Source organism: Schistocerca piceifrons, chromosome 6 (assembly GCF_021461385.2).
Source record: "Schistocerca piceifrons isolate TAMUIC-IGC-003096 chromosome 6, iqSchPice1.1, whole genome shotgun sequence".
Classification (NCBI taxonomy): domain Eukaryota; kingdom Metazoa; phylum Arthropoda; class Insecta; order Orthoptera; family Acrididae; genus Schistocerca; species Schistocerca piceifrons.
This window is the reverse complement of record NC_060143.1, coordinates 473225039-473244937: the sequence shown is the minus strand read 5'-3', so window position 1 is coordinate 473244937 and position 19899 is coordinate 473225039. Positions and strand designations below refer to the sequence as shown.

At 46.3% G+C, this 19899-nt stretch overlaps 1 protein-coding gene across 3 annotated transcripts in view; it reads left to right on the top strand.

Annotated features, from left to right (window-relative positions):
* The window catches only part of LOC124802489 (carotenoid isomerooxygenase), a 376100-nt gene that overhangs the window by 319372 nt on the left and 36829 nt on the right, over positions 1 to 19899 (top strand). The gene's annotated exons all lie outside the window — the stretch shown is intronic.

The window sequence follows — 19899 nt, the reverse complement described above, 5'->3', positions numbered from 1 at the left end:
GACCAGCTGTGGACAACACTAGAAACAGACAACAAAGGCTGCTAATGTGTTCTTCAGGAATGCAATGTGAGGTGACAGTGTCATCTAAATAATTCAAGCAAAAAGAAACTTTAGTAGTCAGCTGCTCCAGAAATCACTGAAATGTCGTGGATGTGGAAGCACTGCCAAACAGCAATATCAAAAATTTGAAGAGACTCAGATGAGTGTTAATGACAAAGACCTCTTTCAACCACCCATCCAGAGAGAACTGCAAGTAAGCATCATGCAAAGCAGTTTTGTAAAAGTAATAACTGACACCTACTTTATTTATCAGTCCCTCTGGGCACAGCAAGGGATAAACATCAGGGACTTTTTGAAGATTTACAGTTTTCTTAACATCAGCCACACAACTGGAGTCTGCTGGAGAGCTGCTTTATAACAGGAGGGGACACCCACTGACTGGCAATAATGTGTGCTGTGACCCCACTGTTTAGAAAAGTAGCAAGTTCCTGAGCCACCTGTTCCTGAAAAGGGACTGAGGGAGCGTCGAGCCTGACTGTGGAATGTGCTTTATTGTGACATGAAAAACAAAATTATTGGCTTTGCCTAAAAACTCAGAAAACAAATCCTGAAATTCAGCATATAACTGAGCACCACTCTCCTGAGGATCAAAGAAAGAAACAGAAAGTAAATTATCCTGAATGCTTAACTCAGACAAATCAAAAGGGAGGGAAGCACTGTAAATATTACTGTCTTTGTCAAATTTCAGGAAGTTCGAGGAAGGCTACCGGTGCCTTAAGACAGAAATGTCACGACTTTTATAAATTGTCAGCGTATGGCATGACTGCACAATTTAGGCTCATCGAGCAGTTCACAAGTGCTATAACTGAGTAAACCCAGTGGAGCTCCAGTGTCAAGCTGAAAATTGACTGATTGTCCAGCAGTAGTAAGAGACAGAAAATTCGTTGTCCTCATGTGGACGAGTTGCGAGCTTTTCTAGGGGGGTCCTTACGCTTTTGTAAGCACACCGACTGTCTGACTGTACATGTCCCACACTGACTGTAGATGTCCCTGTTTGCCACAAGAAAATCAAATTACTTCATGTGAAGGGCACGATTGCTGGTCATGTAACATATTACAGCAAGGACATGACTTCATATCTTGTGCTGTGTGTGACACATGTTTACACAAGTGCTGTTGCTGTGGCCAACCAGGCAACACTGTTTGCAAGCCAGGTGTGAGGCCTGTTTGCCGTGGCTATCTGCAGAACAAACTGGTGCTACCTCAAAAGTGTTTGCTGTGCTTTCACTGGAATCTCGATAGTCAAGAACCTGCAGTACCTTTTGCAAGGAAGTGTCTGCGTATTAAGAACCTGTTCTCGAATTCAAGAGTTAGCTACATTGTGCATGATGACATCACAAATCATTGTATCTCTGTAATATTTGCTGCAGTCACATTTGAATCTATACTCTCTAGTAAGGCCTTGCAATTCAGTCACCCACTGACGGTATGTCTGTTCTTGTTGCTTGTGCAATCTAAAGAATTTGTAATGGGCAGCTGCCACTTGTACTCTGCCCTCATAATACTTTGTAAGCACCTGCAATAGGTCCTTGTATGGTACTAATTCAGGGCAGGATTTAGTGGAGCACAACCTGTAAATAGTCACTCCTGCCATGGCCAATAAATAAGAATGTTCGTCAGTACTTATATGTGAAGTGCTGCAACATGCACATTGAACTTTGTAAGGTACTCTGTCCAGTCTTCCTTTGCCTTGTCAAACTCACGAAATTACAGCACAGGTGCAGGTGGTGGTATTGCATCTGGGTCCGGTGTCTTGTGTGAAGTCATCTGCACCATGATGGATTGATTTATCACTTCAAGTAGTTGTGGCAGTTGTTGACTCTGAAACTGAATAAACTGCGTTAGGTCAGCTGCAGCTGCTGCAGCACACGATTGTGGTTTAGTAGCCATAATCTATGAAGCAATGAACAGAGAAAGCTAAAGGGGCTGCAAAAGCAGCAACTAAGGAACCTAGAATATAAACAGCACAAGCAAGCCAAATACTGGGAAAAAAGACAAACAACAACAACAACAACAACAACAACAGCAACAACAAAAAAGATTACAGGAAGAATCAAACAAGATGACTGCCACATCTAGGTAGTATTTCTCATCATCATGTTTGTTGCATATGACTTCATACATAATGTTAAGGAGATGTGGGTTACAGAGTGGTGCAGCAATTGTTGTCACAGGAAAGCTGAACAGATACGGAAATGATTAGTGAACACATTAACACTCTAACCACAAGATGTACTTAACTTGTATTTCTCCAAGCCTATGAAGACTCATTACAAATAATGCAGCTAGAAATAGAGTCCAGCTACCACAGTGTCAACCAGGAAGAGGTTTACTGTACTAAGCACGAATGATTGTGTCATAGCGATGAGGCTCCAATTGCAAGTGGGATGAGTGGCTGCCACCAGCCATCCTATATTGCAGTGGCAGAGAGCGTGGTGCTGAGCCACTAGACGCATGGCTCAGTGGACACATACCATTGGATCTGTTAGATCCTGCATGACCACTATCTGTGTGTAATGGAAACTTGCAATTCTGTTACCAACATTGACATCTGTGGGGTGGTATCAATACGTGATACCACAGATGGCTCCTGTGTCATCTGTTATTTTGATGACCTGCAGCATCTAAACAAAATCTGTTCTTGGTTTGTCTACTTCATACTTTCATTGTTTCCAATGTATGTTATTACCAAATTTTAAAGTGATTTAGGTCTCTCATATCATTTACAATTTGCTTAGCAGTTGTTAAATTTTGGGTTACGTATTTCATTTTTAATTTAATCTGATACTTCCCAAGTCAATTTTCAGTTTATTTTCCTTGGGAAGAATGGGTTTAAGGATGAACACGCTGTTCTTCTCAACAAATTCTAGTAACATAGGATTTTTGTCACTTCTTGTTTCATACCCTAAGCTTCTCAGTAAAGTTTTAGTCCTATTTTCACATACAGAATTTCAGTTTTCATATTTTAGTTGGATTTGCTGTCATTTATCAGTCTTTTTCATAGAGCACTAGTAGAGCTCTTTTACCTCCTTGTCAAAATGTGAATAAGTCAGTGTACATAATTTAATGATTTACATAAAATATTTTTCATTTATTTTGAAATCAAATCCTGGTACTTTTTTTCAAGATTCTTTCAATACCTGTAACAATGTTTTTATTTCTCTTATTTACAATAAGACCGGTACCTGAATATCCCCCGTGTTCTCTACTTTCTGATAAAACATATGCTCTGAATTCAATTCTGTTTTGTATGAACTTTTAAGCTGCAATTCTCATAAGCCTACTAAATCCCATCACATTGAATTCCTTTTCCCATTCTACAAACATACTTTTGGATCCTTGAGTTCTGCAAAAATACACTCCTGGAAATTGAAATAAGAACACCGTGAATTCATTGTCCCAGGAAGGGGAAACTTTATTGACACATTCCTGTGGTCAGATACATCACATGATCACAATGACAGAACCACAGGCACATAGACACAGGCAACAGAGCATGCACAATGTCGGCACTAGTACAGTGTATATCCACCTTTCGCAGCAATGCAGGCTGCTATTCTCCCATGGAGACGATCGTAGAGATGCTGGATGTAGTCCTGTGGAACGGCTTGCCATGCCATTTCCACCTGGCGCCTCAGTTGCACCAGCGTTCGTGCTGGACGTGCAGACCGCGTGAGACGACGCTTCATCCAGTCCCGAACATGCTCAATGGGGGACAGATCCGGAGATCTTGCTGGCCAGGGTAGTTGACTTACACCTTCTAGAGCACGTTGGGTGGCACGGGATACATGTGGACGTGCATTGTCCTGTTGGAACAGCAAGTTCCCTTGCCGGTCTAGGAATGGTAGAACGATGGATTCGATGACGGTTTGGATGTACCGTACACTATTCAGAGTCCCCTCGACGATCACCAGTGGTGTACGGCCAGTGTAGGAGATCGCTCCCCACACCATGATGCCGGGTGTTGGCCCTGTGTGCCTCGGTCGTATGCAGTCCTGATTGTGGCGCTCACCTGCACGGCGCCAAACACGCATACGACCATCATTGGCACCAAGGCAGAAGCGACTCTCATCGCTGAAGACGACACGTCTCCATTCGTCCCTCCATTCACGCCTGTCGCGACACCACTGGAGGCGGGCTGCACGATGTTGGGGCGTGAGCGGAAGACGGTCTAACGGTGTGCGGGACCGTAGCCCAGCTTCATGGAGACGGTTGCGAATGGTCCTCGCCGATACCCCAGGAGCAACAGTGTCCCTAATTTGCTGGGAAGTGGCGGTGCGGTCCCCTACGGCACTGCGTAGGATCCTACGGTCTTGGCGTGCATCCGTGCGTCGCTGCGGTCCGGTCCCAGGTCGACGGGAACGTGCACCTTCCGCCGACCACTGGCGACAACATCGATGTACTGTGGATACCTCACGCCCCACGTGTTGAGCAATTTGGCGGTACGCCCACCCGGCCTCCCGCATGCCCACTATACGCCCTCGCTCAAAGTCCGTCAACTGCACATACGGTTCACGTCCACGCTGTCGCGGCATGCTACCAGTGTTAAAGACTGCGATGGAGCTCCGTATGCCACGGCAAACTGGCTGACACTGACGGCGGCGGTGCACAAATGCTGCGCAGCTAGCGCCATTCGACGGCCAACACCGCGGTTCCTGGTGTGTCCGCTGTGCCGTGCGTGTGATCATTGCTTGTACAGCCCTCTCGCAGTGTCCGGAGCAAGTATGGTGGGTCTGACACACCGGTGTCAATGTGTTCTTTTTTCCATTTCCAGGAGTGTATAAGGGGTGTTCAAAGAGAAATGAGTTAGAGGCATAATTATAGAAACCAGTACCTGTATGTTAGAAGTATTGACCCTGGCTGTTGAGACACTTGTCCAACTGTGACACAAGGAGGTGAATGACTGTCTCATAAAATTCCCAGGGCTGCACTGTTAACCAGTTCCACATGTACAACTGGATGTCATCATCCGAGGTGAATCATTTGCCCCTTGGAGCCTTTTTAAGGGGCCAAAAATGGCGTAATCACAAGGAGAGAGGTCCTGACCGTATGGAGGTGGCCGATAATCTCCCATTTCAATTTCTTCAGGAGTACCATGACTGTGTTGGCCATATGAGGCTTTGCATTGTCATTGAGCAGAATGAAACCATGGATGATATTACCTGGTTGTTTTGATTTGATCACTTGAAGGGTGGTCAAGGTTTGAGAGTAATGCTGGGCATTCACTGTTGTCCTGTGCTCCAGGAAGTGAATCAGAAGGGGGCCATCTTGGTCAAAGAAGAACATCAGCATAACCTTTCCTGCACTCTTGTGGATGGCCTTGGCTTTTTTTGGTGGTGGGTACCTGGATGCTTCCACTGGAGACTGTCGTTTTGATTCTGTTTCGAAGTGATGACACCATGACTCATCTCTAGCCACCACTCATGCCAGGAACACTCCCTTCCTGAGCATAGCACTGCAGATGAACAAGACAGTGAGCCATTCAACATGCTTCCTGGTGTGGTTGAAGACCTTGGGGCACCCATTGGGCACACTCTATGCACATGTGCAGTCATACCTTCATGATGGTGTGAACACTTCTGATGCTCAATCCAACCATGGTGACTGTGGCTTTCACTGTCACTTGGCAGTCCTGCGTAATGAGTGAATCCACCAGCTGTACGATGTCATCAGTAATGCAGTGTGGTGCTCCAGACTGTGCATCATCGGCTAACAACACCCATTCTTCCCTGAAGCACTTGTGCCATGCCTTGACACTTGCAAGGGATGTGCAGTGTTTGCCGTACACTTGTGACATTTGTTGATGATTGTCCATTCCTCCTACTCCTTCCACTGTCAGAAAACGAACAACACCTCTTTGCCCTTCTTTTGATGCCTCCATGCCAGTCTGCAATGCAACTGGCAGCGTTGGATGATTGATGCGTGCTGTATAGTCATGTGATGTGCCCTCTAGTGACGGACTGTGAACTTCCAAGCTCCAATCAGAACCACACGTAGTTACACATGCCACGGTATTACCCTTCTGTCACCGGTTTGTGCATTCCAGACTCTGGCTCGTTTCTTTTTCAATGCCCCTTTATACATGCACCAAATAATGTGCTCCAAACCAAATGAACAGTCTCTGAAACAATGAGCACAGGTGCTACTTTCACGATGTATTTGGGTGCATAAGTGAATATTAAATACCTAATAAATAAATCCATGTATATTATTTCCTATCATAATGTTTACGTACTACGTGGAAACTACACTGATGAATTGAAGAAACTGGTACACCTGCCTAATATTGTGTAGGGCCCTCCTGAGCATGCAGAAGTGCAACAACACAATGTGGCATGGACTTGACTAATGTTTGAAGTAGTGCTGGAAGGAAATGACACCATGAATCCTGCAGGGCTGTCCATAAATCCACATTAGTGGGAGGGGGTGGAGATCTTTTCTGAACAGTACGTTGCAAGGCATCCCAGATATGCTCAATAATGTTCATGTCAGGGGTGTTTGGTGGCCAGCGGAAATGTTTAAACTCGGAAGAGAGTTTCTGGAGCCACTCTGTAGCAATTCTGGACATATGAGGTGTTGCATTGTCCTGCTGGAATTGCCCAAGTCCATCGGAATGCACAATTGACATCAATAGATGCAGATATTCAGACAGGATGCTTATGTACATGTCACATGTCAGTCATATCTAGACATACCAGGGGTCCCATATCACTCCAACTGCACACACCCTACATCATTACAGAATCTCCACCAGCTTGAAAAGTGCCCTGCTGACATGCAGGGTTCATGGATTCATGAGGATGTCTCCAAACCCACACACATCTATCTGCTTGATACAATCTGAAACAAGACTCGTCTGACCAGGCAACATGTTTCCAGTCATCAACAATTCAATGTCAGTGTTGATGGGCCCAGACAAGGTGTAAAGCTTTTTGTTGTGCGGTCATCAAGTGTACTCGAGTGGGCCTTCGGCTCCGAAAGCCCATATCGATGAGATTTTGTTGAATGGGTTCGCACACTGGCACTTGTTGATGCCCCCCCCCCCCCCCCCCATTGAACTCCGCAGCAAATTGTGGAAGGGTTGCACTTCCATCACGTTGAATGATTCTCTTCAGTTGTCATCGGTCCCATTCTTACAGGATCCTTTTCTGGCTGCAGAATTATCAGAGATTTGATGATGTTTTACCAGATCCCTGATATTCACAGTACACTTGTGAAATGGTCATATGGGAAAATCCCCACTTCATCAAAATGTCAGAAATGTCCCATTGCTCATATGCTGATGATAACACCATGTTCAAACTCATTTACATCTTGATAACCTGCCATTGTAGTAGCAGTAACCAATCCAAAAACAGCACCAGACACTTGTTGTCTTATATGAGGGTTGCCAACCATAGTGCACTATTCTGCCTGTTTACATATCTCTGTATTTGAATATGCATGCCTATACCAGTTTCTTTGGTGCTTTAGTGTATAACTTGGTGCATGGCCTCCCTAATTCTGATTGGTAGCAATCGGCATCAGTTAAGAGGTATAATACCATTGCTTTTTACAGCATACCATTAGCCAGCTGTTGCTGAGCTGTGCTATCACTGTCTTTGTCATTATTTATCTGATCATTACCTCCATCATGCACATTACCCCCCCTGCGGGTCCGAGGTAAGAATAGGCCCGAGGTATTCCTGCCTGTCGTAAGAGGCGACTAAAAGGAGTTTCAACCGTTTCGGCCTTCTATGTGATGGTCCCCCTTGGGGTTTGACCTCCATATTTCAAAATTCTACAGAAGTACGAGCCTTTTGGGGAAGGACACCTTACATGGTGTACCACTGGTCCTAAGTGCACTAAGACCTTGGCACTCAGCATTGCACCGGCATTGTAACCATACCCACTATTCCTCAAATTGGGCCTAAACGCCTGATGGGTTGTCCAAGTTACGCCCATAGTGCATCTCCATCTGCACCAGCGATCATGATGGACTTTCCATGGCACCAGAAATCCAGCACGGTAGCCAGCCCGTTGTGGTGGGGTCGTCATGTACCCTCTAGGTTGTAGCCCCCTGACAACACAGGGATCGTACTGCCGATACCTGAGCTGCACCCTCCCCACGTTGGCCAAGGAGTAGATGCCCGTCTCCTTGGGGCATCAGGACTCCCGGCAATGGTCATCCTGCCAGGTGGCCCTTGCTGCGGCTGGGTGGCGCCCGTGGGGAGAGCCCCTGGTCGGAGTGGGTGGTATCGGGGCGGACGTTTCGCAGATGAAACGTCAACACGTATCAGGTCGCTCTGCGGCCGAGTCTTTCAAAAGAAAAGGTACTGTTTCTAGTTCTGGTTCTCCTGCCCTTTCCCCCTTGGCCACTCCATGGGAGGAGGGACAGGCCCGCCGGCTTGGGGCGAAGTACTTCCCCCGCTATTTGGTCTGTTCTCGAACCGATGGGGGGGACGTTCGCCACCTCCAAGCCCATGTTCTTTGTTCCTCACATTGAGGACGTCTTCGGGGAAATCGAGGCTCTCAGCAAGATGCGATCAGGGTCCGTTCTTATGAAGACCACCTCTGCCACACAGTCGGCGGCACTCCAGGCGTGCGACCGCCTAGGGGACATCCCAGTATCCATTGTCCCACATCTGGCACTAAATAGGACGCAGGGGGTTATTTTTCATCGTGACCTCCTGCTACAATTTGATGAGGAGCTCAGGGCCAACCTGGAGCGTCGCGGCGTGCATTTCGTCCGGCGAGTCCAGCGCGGCCCCAAAGACCGTCGCATCGACACCGGGGCCTTTATCCTCGCCTTCGAGGGGGACGTTCTCCCGGAGAAGGTAAAGGTGATGTGCTACCGGTGCGACGTCCCGCCTCCTATGCGCTGTTTTAGGTGTTTGCGCTTTGGGCACATGTCGTCCCGGTGTGAGGCTGAGCCCCTTTGTGGCAATTGTGGACGTCCTCTTCGTGAGGAACATACATGCACCCCACCACCTCGGTGCATTAATTGTCCTGGCGTCCACTCGCCTAGATCCTCAGACTGCCCCGCCTATCAGAAGGAGAAGAAGATACAAGAAATCAAAACTTTGGATCGGCTCTCTTATTCTGAGGCCAGGAAGAAGTATGACTGCCTTCGTCCTGTGTCACTGACCACTTCGTTTGCCTCAGTTGTGTCCACTCCTTCCGCTGTATCCTCACCCCTATCCTGTCCCCCCTCCGCCTCCTCTGCCCATCAGGGGGCTCTGCCTCCGCCTCCCAAATCCCTCCCTTCCAAATCCTCCTCCCCCGTGGCCCCCACCCCCTCTGCCCCAGGGGCCACCCTTCCTCCTCCTCCTCCCCCTCCACCGCCTGAGAAGCGATCCTCTTCTCAGGTGTCCATCGAGGAAACATTCTGGACCCCGGCTTCCGAGGTCCGGCGTTCCAAAACGGACCCCGTGCATGAGGACCTTCTTCGGGTCCCGCCCACCATCCCTGTGCCTCCTTGGACTTCCAAGAAGGCCTCCAAGAAGAAATCTTTATCCCCCTCTCCACCTCGGCGCGTTTCGTCCGACGCTCCATCTGTGAGTCGCTGCTCCCGGCCGTCCTCACTTTCGCCGGGACGCTCTGCTGCCAGGCACTCAGCTGGCCTCTCGTCGGCAAATGATGCTGCCCCTCCTACGCAACCCGGGACAGCGGCCGCAGCTGGCGACGACTCGATGGAACAGGATCCGCCTCCCGCCAGTTGTAGCGTTGTTCCCTCGAAACCTGGCCCTCTGCGGCCGTCGAGGTGACCAGCTCTTCACCCGTCTCGTTCCCCCTCTTTTTTGACTGGCGATGGCCTTGTTACATTGGAACATAAGAGGTATTCGATCTAATCGGGAGGAATTACAATTGCTCCTCCGCCTGCACTGTCCGCTCGTCCTCGGTCTCCAGGAAACCAAGTTGCGCCCGACTGATCGTATTGCCTTTACCCACTATACCTCGGAGCGGTATGACCTCACCCCTGTGGACGGTATCCTAGCTCATGGTGGGGTCATGTTGCTCATTCGGGACGATGTCTATTACCATCCCATCCCATTGACCACCCCACTCCAAGCAATAGCTGTCTGTATTACTCTTTATGCTTTTACTTTTTCAGTTTGTACCATCTACACTCCATCGTCATCCGCAGTTAGTCGGGCTGACATGATGCACCTGATTGTTCAGCTTCCTCCGCCGTTTTTATTGTTTGACGACTTCAATGCCCATCATCCCCTTTGGGGCTCTCCTGCATCCTGTCAAAGAGGCTCACTCTTGGCGGATGTCTTCAACCATCTCAATCTTGTCTGTCTCAATACTGGCGCCCCGACTTTCCTCTCGGACTCTACTCCTACCTACTCCCACTTGGACCTCTCGATCTGTTCTACCACTCTTGCCCGTCGGTTCGAGTGGTATGTCCTTTCTGACACCTATTCGAGCGACCACTTCCCCTGTGTCGTTTGTCTCCTGCACCACACCCCATCCCCACGTCCTTCGAGCTGGAACATACCGAAAGCTGACTGGGGACTTTACTCCTCCCTGGCGACCTTTCCGGACCATGATTTTCTCAGTTGTGACAGTCAGGTTGAATACCTCACGGCTGTTATCATCAATGCTGCTGAACGTTCCATTCCTCGTACTACCTCTTCTTCACATCTCGTTTCCGTCCTCTGGTGGCATGAGGCTTGTAGAGACGCAATCCATGCTCGACGACGTGCTTTACGCACCTTTTGCCGCCATCCTATGTTGGCGAATTGTATTGGATGCAAACGGCTCCGAGCGCAATGCCGTAGAGTCATCAAAGACAGCAAAAAAGCTTGTTGGGCCTCTTTCACCAGCTCCTTTAACAGTTTTACTCCCTCTTCTGTCGTTTGAGGTAGCCTGCGCCGGCTGTCGGGCATTAAGGCCCACTCCTCTGTACCTGGTCTGACCTCAGGTAATAAGGTCCTCGTTGATCCGGTGGCTGTCTCCAACGCCTTCGGCCGGTTTTTCACGGAGGTTTCAAGCTCCGCCCATTACCACCCTGCCTGCCTTCCCAGGAAAGAGGCAAAGAGGCTCGGCGACCTTCCTTCCACTCGCTGAATCTGGAAACTTACAATGCCCCCTTTACTATGCGGGAACTCGAACGTGCGCTTGCACTGTCCCGGTCCTCTGCCCCGGGGCCAGATGCCATTCACATTCAGATGCTGGCACACCTTTCTCCGGCGGGCAAAAGCTTCCTTCTTCGTACCTACAATCGCGTCTGGACCGAAGGTCAGGTCCCCATGCGTTGGCATGATGCCGTCGTTGTTCCTATACACAAACCCGGGAAGGATGGACACCTTCCTTCTAGTTACCACCCCATTTCTCTTACAAGCTGTGTCTGTAAGGTGATGGAGCGCATGGTTAATGCTCGGTTAGTCTGGATTCTTGAATCTCGACGGCTACTTACCAATGTTCAATGCGGCTTTCGTCGCCGCCGCTCTGCTGTTGACCACCTTGTGACCTTGTCGTCATTCATCATGAACAACTTTTTGCGAAGGCGCCAAACGGTAGCCGTGTTCTTCTATTTGGAGAAGGCTTATGATACCTGCGGTCGCCTGCCCCTTTTTATTGATTCCTTTTTAATGGATCCAAAGTTTAGGGTATGTGTGGGTTCCGTATTGTCCGACGTCTTCCTCCAGGAGAACGGAGTGCCTCAGGGCTCCGTCTTGAGTGTAGCCCTTTTTGCCATCGCGATCAATCCAATTATGGATTGCATTCCACCTAATGCCTCGCTCTCTCTTTGTCGATGACTTCGCGATCTACTGCAGTGCCCAGAGAACATGCCTCCTGGAGCGCTGCCTTCAGCATTGTCTAGACAGCCTCTACTCATGGAGCGTGGCAAATGGCTTCCGGTTCTCTGAAGAGAAGACGGTTTGTATCAACTTTTGGCGATATAAAGCGTTCCTTCCGCCATCCTTACATCTCGGTCCCGTTGTTCTCCCATTCGTGGAAACAACTAAGTTTCTAGGGCTCACATTGGACAGGAAACTTTGTTGGTCTCCGCATGTCTCTTATTTGGCTGCCCATTGTACACGTTCCCTTAATGTCCTCAGAGTTCTTAGTGGTTCATCTTGGGGAGCAGATCGCACTGTCCTGCTTCGCTTGTATCGGTCCACAGTCCGATCGAAGCTGGATTATGGGAGCTTCGTCTACTCGTCTGCTCGGCCATCCCTCTTACGCCGTCTCAACTCCATCCACCATCGGGGGTTACGTCTTGCGACCGGAGCCTTCTACACTAGTCCTGTCAAGAGTCCTTATGCTGAAGCTGCCGAATTACCATTGACCTACCGGCGCGAAGTACTTATCAGTCCTTCTTCGCCGATTCTCTCGACCGTCATTACGGGTTGTAAGTGTCTGCCCTGCTGCCCCCCGGAGTCCGCTTCCGTCGCCTGCTTCGACAATTGGATTTTGCCCTCCCTACCACCTTCAGAGAGGGTGAGAACCCGACACCACCTTGGCTCCAGGCTCCGGTTCATATTTATCTCGACCTCAGCTCACTCCCGAAGGAGGGTACTCCGGCTGCAGTGTATTGCTCATGGTTTGTCGAACTTCGTGCTCGACTTGCCGGTCACACCTTTATTTACACCGATGGCTCCAAAACTGACGATGGTGTCGGCTGTGCCTTTGTCGTCGGGGCCGCCACCTTTAAATACCGGCTCCTTGACCAATGTTCCAGCTTTACGGCCGAGCTTTTTGCTCTCCATCAGGCTGTTCAGTATGCCCACCGCCACCGCCATTCATCGTATGTACTCTGCTCTGACTCACTCAGTGCTCTTCAGAGCCTTGGAGCTCCCTATCCGGTCCATCCCTTGGTTCAACGGATCCAGCAGTCCCTCCATTCTTTCGCTGATGATGGTTCTCCTGTCAGCTTTCTGTGGGTTCCCGGACATGTAGGAGTGCCTGGGAATGAGGCTGCAGATGCTGCAGCCAAGGCTGCAGTCCTCCTGCCTCGGCCAGCCTCCCATCGTGTCCTGTCATCTGACGTTTGTGGGGTTGTTTGTAAGAGGCTTGTGTCGTTGTGGTGGGATGCTTGGTCATCCCTCCAAGGAAACAAGCTCCGGGCAGTAAAACCACTCCCAACTGCTTGGACAACCTCCTCCCGACCATCTCGGCGAGAAGAGGTCCTTCTGACCAGGTTGCGGATTGGGCATAGCCGGTTAGCCACTGCTACCTGCTCTCCGGTGACCCAGCCCCGCAGTGCCCTTGTGGTCAAGCATTAACAGTGCGTCATGTTTTATTGTTGTGTCCCCGCTTCAGTCAATCTCGTGTTGTACTGTCCCTGCCATCTACTTTACCGAATATTTTAGCTGATGACGCTCGAGCAGCTGCTCATGTTCTGCATTTTATAACTTTGACTGGCTTGTCCAAAGACATATAACATCTGCATTTTTGTCAGGACTTTCTGGTGTCCCCCCCCTCCCCTTGAGTTTTACTAGATTCCATGTGCTCTAACAACTGTGACTGGGCGCTAATGACCTCAGTAGTTGAGCCCCCTTAAACCCCACCAAACAAACAAACAAACAGTCAAGTGCTCTAATGACTGAGCCATGCAAGCATGACACACCACCCCTCCTCCCATCCACTAATATCCCTTATCATAATTTCTAAATTTCTCAGCAGTTCTCCTAGATACCTTGCATGACTAATGCTCCTGAAAGAAAGGATATTGCAGAGAATTAACTTATCCACAGCTTAGGCAATTGTTTCCAGAGTATATCTTACACTCTACAGTTGAGAGAGAGCTCTTTTTTCCAGGAGCACTGCACCTGCAAGGTATGCAGGAGAGCTTCTGTGAAGTCTGGGAGGCAGGAGGGAGGTAATGCTGGAAGTGGAGCTGTGAGGGAAATTCTGAAGTCATGCCCAGATAGCTCGGCTGGTGAATGTTTGCCCACAATGGCAAAGGTTCTGATTTTGAGTCTCGGTTTGGAACACATTTTCAGTCTGCCAGGAAGTGCCATTAAACTGCCATATTCAGCGTGTGCCATGTGCAAAATATGATTTAATGGCTATACAATAAATCAAACAATGGAAAATCCAGGATGAAATGTAACAATATTATGAAAAAGAAAGTTGCTACTCACCATATAGCAGAGTTGCTGCGTTGCAGATAGGTACAACAAAAGGACTCTCACAATTAAAGCTTTCGGCCATTAAGGCCTTCATCAACAAGTATGGTAGGGATGGTGGACAGTGAAGTGCTGCAGGTTAGACGGAGGGCAGGGGAGAGGTGGAGAGAGGAAGGGGGTGGAAGTAACGGAAAAGGAGAGAAATAAAAAGACTGGGTGTGATGGTGGAATAGATGCAAGACCTGTCCCATACATCCTACCACCACCACCTACTCCAGTCGAGTCATTAACATCACCTATCCCATCAAAGGAAGGACTACCTGTGAAACTAGTCAGGTAATTTACAAGCTAAACTGCAACCACTGTGCTACATTCTATGTAGGCATGACAACCAAGAAGCTGTCTGTCTGCATGAATGGCTACTGGCAAAAGTGGCCAAGAAACAAGTGTACCACCCTGTTGCTGAACATGCTGCCAAACATGATATTCTTCTTGAACATTCTGGAAATGATATCCTTCATTTCAATGACTGCCTCACAGCCGTGCCATATGGATCCTTCCCACCAACACCATCTGAATTGTGCAGCTGGGAACTTTCCCCGCAATACATCCTATGATCCTGTAACCATCCTGGCCTCAATCTTAGTTAATCACTGTCCTTACCCATCCACCCCTTCCCTGTTCCCATTCCAGCACTACACAGCCATCATTCCACCATCACACCCAGTCTTTTTATTTTTCTCCTTTTCTGCTACTTCCCCCCCTCCCCTCCCCCCCCCTCCCCCCTCCCTTCCCCACCTCTCCCCTGCCCTCCGTCTAACCTGCAGCACTTTACTGTCTGCTGCCCCCCCCCCCCACCATACTATCCCTCCCCCTTCCTGCCCCAGCCCCCTCCTTACTCCCACCCAGTCGCCACTCCCATCATGCACTGGTGCTGCCGCTCACATTTTGGTTTCAGTTGCCTGAGACTTCAGGCGTGTGTGTGTGTGTGTGTGTGTGTGTGTGTGTGTGTGTGTGTGTGTGTGTGTCCATACAAAAAGAGAACAATTGAAAGCACATGGCAGACCTTTCTACATGACTGGACAAACACAAAAACAAAAGAAGATAATTAAATTCATGATCACATTAACTGTAAAAGAAAATACAAATGTTAGTATGAAATGCACTCTACAATAAAAGTTCCAGACTTGTCCATTAATCTATCTGTGTTTACCTACTATCGCTGATTAACATTTGCATGTAAATTCTGATAACTATCAAGAAATCAAGGCATGAGGGTCATCCACAAAGTAAGTTCCTTTTCTATTTATATCCATGGCAGCACTATGATCGCAGTTCCAAGTATGCGCCGCAGTTACTCTGACTCAACGAGAAGACATGTACACCATTTTCAGATTGCTGCTGCCAATGTGTGCTTTGTAGTGCTTCTTTATAATGTCAGCCATAATTGAAAATGCCACTGCCTGTGTAATCAGATCTGTGATTCATTTTCTAAATGCAAAGAAAGCTAAACGAAAGGAAATTCATTGGCAAATCTGTGAGGTTTACGGACAAAATGCTATGAGTGATTTCAATGGTTACAAGATGAGTCAGACTGTTCAATGAAGGATGTGATCATGTGCATGATGAAGAACTAAATGGATGCCTGTCTGTGGTTACTGAAGAACTGGTTCACACAGTTGAAGAGAAGATTAAGAATAACACTAAGTTCCCTTGTTATGGAAGTTCCGCAAATCCCATGATCACTAATTCATGAAATTGTTACGGAAAAACTGAAATTTCAAAACCTTGCTCATGTTGGGTACCCAAAATTCTTACTGAACAACATAAAAAACAACAGATGGGCAATGCACTTCAGTTTTTGACATGCTACAATGAACAACGCAATGGTTTTCTTTCTCAGATACTCATGGGAGATGAAATTTGGATATTGTATGACACCCCTGAAACAAAACAGCAATCAGTGGAATGGAGGCACACTTTATCCCTAATGAAGGTTAAGCCTAAGCAAATGTTGACACCTTGAAAAATCATGTGCACCATTTTTTGGCACAGAAAAGGCAATATGCTGAGTGATTCCTTACCACGAGGCCAATCAATCAATGCACATGGTAACTGCGAGACAATTAAGAAATTGCTCCACACAATACAGAACAAGCACTGAGGATTACTGTCAAAAGGTGTTGTTTTTTTCCGTGATAATGCCCAACCTCACATGGCAAATGTGACCAAACAACTCTGAAACGCGTTTGATCATCCTCTGTACTGCCCGGACCTCGCTTCTAGCAACTTCTTACACCTAATCTGTCATTGGTGGTCAATACTTCAATGATAATGATGAGCATAAAGAACATGTTACCACATGGTTGAATACACAGGCAGCAACCTTCTATGAAGAAGGCATACAAAAACTTGGGCCACGATATGAAAAGTACCTACAAAATTTTGTAAGCTATAAAGAAAAATTCAGAGTAGGAATGAAAATACATGGAGAAGAAATAAAAACTTTGAGGTTTGCTGATAACATTGTAATTCTGTCAGAGACATCAAAGGACCTGGAAGATCAACTGAATGGAATGGACAGTGTCTTGAAAGGATGATATAAGATGAACATCAACAAAAGCAAATCGAGGATACTGGAATGTAGTCAAATTAAGTCTGGTGATGCTGCAGGAATTAGATTAGGAAATGAGATTCTTAAAGTAGTAAATGAGATTTTCTATTTGGGGAGCAAAATGACTGATGATGGTTGAAGTAGAGAGGATATAAAATGTAGACTGGCAATGGCAAGGAAAGCGTTTCTGAAGAAGAGAAATTTGTTAACATTGGGTATAGATTTAAGTGTCAGGAAGTCGTTTCTGAAAGTATTTATATGAAGTGTAGCCATGTATGGAAGTTAAATGTGGATGATAAATAGTTTGGACAAGAAGAGAATAGAAGCTTTCAAAATGTGGTGCTACAGAAGAATGCTGAAGATCAGATGGGTAGATCACATAACCAAAGAGGAGGTATTGGTAGGGCATATTCTGAGAAGATAAGGTCCAACAAAGAACAAATTACAGAAATGCTGTCTCGGGACTTTCTAAACACATTACGAGACAAAGAAGCACCTGATAATGCCAACGAGTACTGGAATATGCTGAAAGAAGGAATCATTAAAGCAGGACAGCAAAATATAGGATATGTAAAAGGGAAAAGGTCAAAAAAACCATGGGTCACACAAGAAATGATTTCCAAGATGGAGGAGAGAAGAAAATTGAAAAACAAGAACACTGAAGATGCAAGAAAGATATACTGAAGGTTAAATAACGAACTGCGAAGAGAAACAGAGGAGGCTAGGAAAAAATGGCTAAAAGAGGAATGTGATGAAATTGAAGAACTGGACAGGAAAGGAAGATACGACTTACTATACAACAGAGTAAAGACTATGACATGGGAAGAAAACAGAGCAGGAAGTGCTACTATGGAAACTTTGAGTAAAGACGAAGAGGTAGTGTATAAAGATCGTGACGATGTCCTCCAGAGATGGGAAGAATATATAAAAGAGCTATATGACACAAACAGCAAACCAGAAACTCTGGAACTTGAATCACACAACAGTGTAAGTGATGAAGAGAAAGGACCGACCATCATAATGGAAGAAGTAAAGTCTGCTATGCTGCAATGAAAAATGGCAAAGCAGTAGGTACAGATACAATACCGGGAGAAATACTAAAATGCTTGAACCACAATGGAATAAGAGAAATATTGAGGTTATGTAATAAAATATGACAGTGGTGAATGGCCTGAGGACTTTTTGACAACAGTAATGATTCCATTGCCGAAAAAACAAGGAACCAAGAAATGCAGCGAGCACAGGACAATCAGCCTCATTTCACATGCAGCCAAAGTGATGTTAAGAATAATTAATAAAAGATTTGAAAAAGTAATAGAGGAGAATCTCGGCGAGGAGCAGTTTGGCTTTAGACGGAATACGGGCACCAGAGATGCAATAGGGCTCCTACGAATCTTAGGAGAAAGGTTTATTGAAAAAGGAAGAGACCTATATATGTGCTTCATCGATTTAGAAAAGGCATTTGACAATGTGGTTTGGGACAAGCTGGCGACTATTATGAGGGAAAAGAGAGTGGACTGGAAAACCAGAAGACTTATAAACTCATTGTACCTTAATCAAAAAGTTTCAGTTAAAGTGAGAGGAGAAAGTACGAACTGGATCAGACTAGGGAAAGGAGTAAGACAAGGATGCTGTTTATCACCTACTGTTTTCAACCTGTACTTGGAAAATGTGATTGACCAATGCTCATTAGATGACAAAAGAGTAGAAATTGGAGGAAGAAGAGTAGGGTGCTTGAGATTTGCTGATGACATGGTCCTTCTAGCCACAGGGGAAAAAGAATTACAGGATTTGGTGGACACCATTGCAACTAACAGAAAAAAATATGGAATGAAAATTAACACAAATAAAACAAAAGTATTGGCAATAGGAGGAAATAAGGAACTAAAAATTGTGCTGAATGGAGAAAAACTAGAACAGGTGCAAAATTTTAAGTATCTTGGAAGCAGGATAGACACCGACTGGAAGTGCACCACAGAAATTCAAACAAGGATAGCAATGGCAAAAGAGGCGTTTTATAAGAAAAGGAGAATCTTCTGCAGCGGTATGGACAGAGAACTCAGAAAGAGACTCATAAAATGTCTTGTATGGAGTGTTCTTCTATATGGCGCTGAAACATGGACTATGAGGAAAAAAGACAGAGAAAGGCTGGAGGCTTTTGAGATCTGGACATGGCGGAAGATGGAAGGAATAAGTTGGATGGACAGAGTAAAAAATGAAGAGGTACTGAGAAGAGTGGGAGAGAAAAGGCAGTTACTAGATGTAATAAAGAGAAGAAAAAGAAATTGGATTGGGCATATATTAAGAAAGAATGACGGACTGATAAAAACAGTTTTAGAAGGTTATGTAGAAGGGAAAAGAAAGCGAGGAAGGAAGAAATTCCAGATACTGGATGACATGATGGACGGTACAACATACAGCAGCCTTAAGAAGGAAGCAATGGATCGCAGAAAATGGAGAGGCAAAGGACCTGCTAATATAGCAGATAACTGATGATGATGATGATGATTCTGAGGCATCAAGGGATCACCAATTTAGTATTGGAGGGCAGTGTGGAGGTTCAGAATCGTAGAGGGAGACCAGGAGATGAATACACTAAACAGATTCAGAAGGATGTAGGTTGCAGTAGATACTGGGAGATGAAGAAACTTGCACAGGATAGAGTAGCATGGAGAGCTGCTTCAAACCAGTCTCTGGACTGAAGACCACAACAACAACAACAATGTAGAAAAGTAGTTTAACAGTTGTAGATTTTTGTACAATATATGTTTTTTCTGTATTTGTATGCTTTTGTTTTATGTAACCAAAAGGAACTTACTTCGTGGACATACCTCGTACATTATAAAAGAACATATCATAGGTTATAATAAACATATTTCTCTTGATGCTGCTAGCAGGAGTTTGGATGTGGATAGATGTTGGAATCCTTGTATCTATATAGTCATATAATCTGCAACAGCAGTTAATAACAAATATTGTAAGCAAGCTCTTGAAATTGCAGGGATTACCAATAAGTGCTGTAAGCTTGTTAAAGTGTGTTAGATCAAAAATTTATGCTAATCCTAGGCACAGAAATTATTATTGTGTCGTGAACTATAGTTGTACAAATCACTGTTCATCCTGAATTAATCTTTATTGTTAATAAGACATTTTGCAAAAAAT